The 2,880-nt window shown below is 47.0% G+C and overlaps 1 non-coding gene across 1 annotated transcript; it reads left to right on the top strand.

Annotated features, from left to right (window-relative positions):
* The first annotated feature begins 2,414 nt into the window (after positions 1 to 2,414).
* LOC139277855 (small nucleolar RNA SNORA71) lies at positions 2,415 to 2,543 on the top strand. The gene has a single exon (XR_011596165.1). It is a non-coding gene; the product is annotated as a small nucleolar RNA SNORA71 (small nucleolar RNA).
* The last annotated feature ends 337 nt before the right edge of the window (positions 2,544 to 2,880 follow it).

Below are 2,880 nucleotides of genomic sequence, written 5' to 3'. Positions count from 1 at the left end.
TATTTCCGCGGAGTTGAGTGTGTTTAATGCGCGGAGCGAGAGAGGAGCGAACAGTTGCAGCCAGCGCGGCGGCTCCGGCTTTCTCCTGTTCATTGGCGGCCAGTGTGTATCGGGTTTTCTCCAATGGGGTGGATGTTGCCGGTTTGTGCAGCAGCTCGGCACCGTTTGTAACGGGAGTACACATCCATCCATGTGTATAGTGGAGCAGGGTTATCCAGGCATTATTAGCATGTGTAAAATGTGCCTGTGTTAGATGGGGAGGAGGGTGAGGTCATAGAAACAAAGACTTGCATTTATATAGAGCCTTTCACGGCTACCAGACGCCCCAAAGCGCTTTACAGCCATTGCAGTACTTGTTGTAATTGCGATTAAATCACAGCCAATGTGTGCACAGCAAGCTCCCACAAACAGCAATCTGATAATGACCAGGCAAACTTGTTGTGTGATTGAAGGATAAATATTGGCCAGGGCACCAACAATAACTCCAGTATAAGAAATAGTGTGTGTAAATGTTCCTCTTCACTCTTTTTTTTTCAGGTCAATTGAGTCATGGCCAAGTCAAAGAACCACACCAACCACAATCAGTGTAAGTCCCAGGCTGCTGTTTGCCTTCAGTTGTCTTTTCTTTCATTTGTTTACAAGCTTTTTAAAAGCATCTTCTCTATCTTGCAGGCAGCAAGTGGCACAGAAGGGGGATCAAGAAGCCCAAGTCTTATCGATTTGAACCCCTGAAAGGAGTAAGTATGTTAGCTGGTTTTTGGTGCTGATTACTAATTTTGACACATGCCTTATCATCATCATTGGCGGTCCCTCGAACGAGGATGACTTGCTTCCACATGAGTTCACAGGTGTTTCACTGAAGGACCAGATATTCCAGTCCTGAACTCCAATTGAAGGGGTGGAAGATGCCTGTGTGGATTGTTTTAACGTGTGGTGAACCTTGCACACCAGCCACCACACGGGTTTGACGGAGCTAGGTCGTTATCCAGTGGCAAGGGTAAACCAGGAAGACTGGAGACCTGCTCTGCTGCACGGACCTAGTGCGCACACATATCGCAGTGTGGGCTTGGGCTGCCCCTGGGCCCTCTGCTCTTCTGGGCCCCGTACCTTCATTTGCCGCTCCTCTGCTGTACCTGGGCCCCGCCGATGGTCCTGCAAACGGCGACTTGGGTTTTGATGCCCACCTCAAAGTTGTCGCCCGCTTGGAGTAGCTCAAGCTGGAAGTTGTAGTGGTATGCTCCAGCTTTTTTAAAGCCCTGAAGGAGAACACCTCCGCAGGTCGGATTATAAAAGAGCTGGAGTGGCTCTGCTACATGGACCAAGTGCGCGCACATATCGCAGTGTGGGCTGGCCCGTGCTGTCCCATGGCCCTCCGCTTCTCTGGGCCCCGTGCCCTCATTCGCCGCACCTCTGCCACGATGTCCCGCCACACCAAACATTCACCGCACCTCCATCACAATCGCTCACCAAATCTCAGCCACGATCCCCGTCGCTCCTCTGCTCCAGGGCCCAGCCGATGTTCCTGCCCACGCTCGAAACAATGACCTGGATCCTGATGATGTCGCCCAGTCGCCTATCTCGAAGCCGTTGCACATTTGTGTCAGCTCGCGCTGGAATCTGCAGTGGCATGCGCCAGCTCTATAGCCCCGACCTGCGGAGATATTCTCTCTCAGATCGGGGTGGCCCCAGATATCCCAGGCCCCAGTGCACCAGCTCTATTTATAGACTTATTTTAGTCACCTGACTAAAAGGGCTGCTCACAAATGGCATCTTGATGGTGGCAAGACATCGGACAGTGTAGCCTACTAAAGTTGAACTCCATTTTGCCGGCTTTGTCTCTCTTCCTATCTCTATGCCCAGCACAACACAAGTGTATTAATTTGGTAAAGAAAGAAAATTGCATTGATACAGCACATCATGTCCTCAGGATTCTCGTAACATACTTTGCTTTTGAAGTGCAGTAACCATTGATAGCTGAACTTGATGGCCTATTTTCACACAGCAAAGTCTCAAGCACCAAGTGAATGAGCGAGCGGAACAGCTCCTTTTGCTGGCTTTGAGTGAAAAAGGAATGTTGGCTAGGACACTGGAAAAACTCCTCGGTGTTCTTGGAATGCCATGGGATTTTTGTCCACTTAAGCAGGTTTAAAGGTCTTGGTTTAACATTTCCTCTAAAAGATGATATTACTGACAATACAGCTCTCACCCCCCCCCTCCCCGGTACTGTGTTGGAGTATCAAAAGTTCTGTTTTCTGATATGAAAGTTATGTTTTAAACGGGAAGTGATATAATTCTGACAAGACAGGCTATATGTTCATGAATTCTGTTCATTGTGCTGTTTTCACAACTTCTGTATTTTTGTAAATGAAGCTGCAAAGTATTTTAACGGGTTGCAATTTCTTAATAAGGGATACCCCTGCATTCGAAAGTGATTGTGGTACTGACCATTACCAGATCATTGATACTGCAGGAACATTGAATCAAAAAACTTCCCCGTGTTTATTGGGGCATCCACCTCCATTAAACCTCATAGCTTTTGGACACACTTGTTAACTTTACTTCAAGCTACTTTTTAGTGGCTTTTGCTCAAGTTTTGCTCTTTGACAGTTTTCTGCTTGGACAGTCCTGCTGCCACCTCTCCTGTTCCATTTGTTAACTTTAGTATGTCATAAGCTTTGAAGCTATGAGTTTGGAACTCAACATTTATTTGCTGTTATAAACTTGATTTTTTTTTACCGGTTTCTAGTTCTTTTCCAGGAATACGTATAACTAATTGTTATCTCACATCTTTCCTTGGTTACAAAGCTCACTAGGCCTCATGTGCTGCTAGGAAGGTGTCTGGTGTGATTTACTCTCAAATAAATACTTCACCCGAGTGCA

The sequence above is a fragment of the Pristiophorus japonicus genome, chromosome 12 (genome assembly GCF_044704955.1).
Source record: "Pristiophorus japonicus isolate sPriJap1 chromosome 12, sPriJap1.hap1, whole genome shotgun sequence".
Classification (NCBI taxonomy): domain Eukaryota; kingdom Metazoa; phylum Chordata; class Chondrichthyes; family Pristiophoridae; genus Pristiophorus; species Pristiophorus japonicus.
The sequence above is the reverse complement of the archived record's forward strand: the minus strand, read 5'-3'. Positions and strand labels throughout refer to the sequence as shown.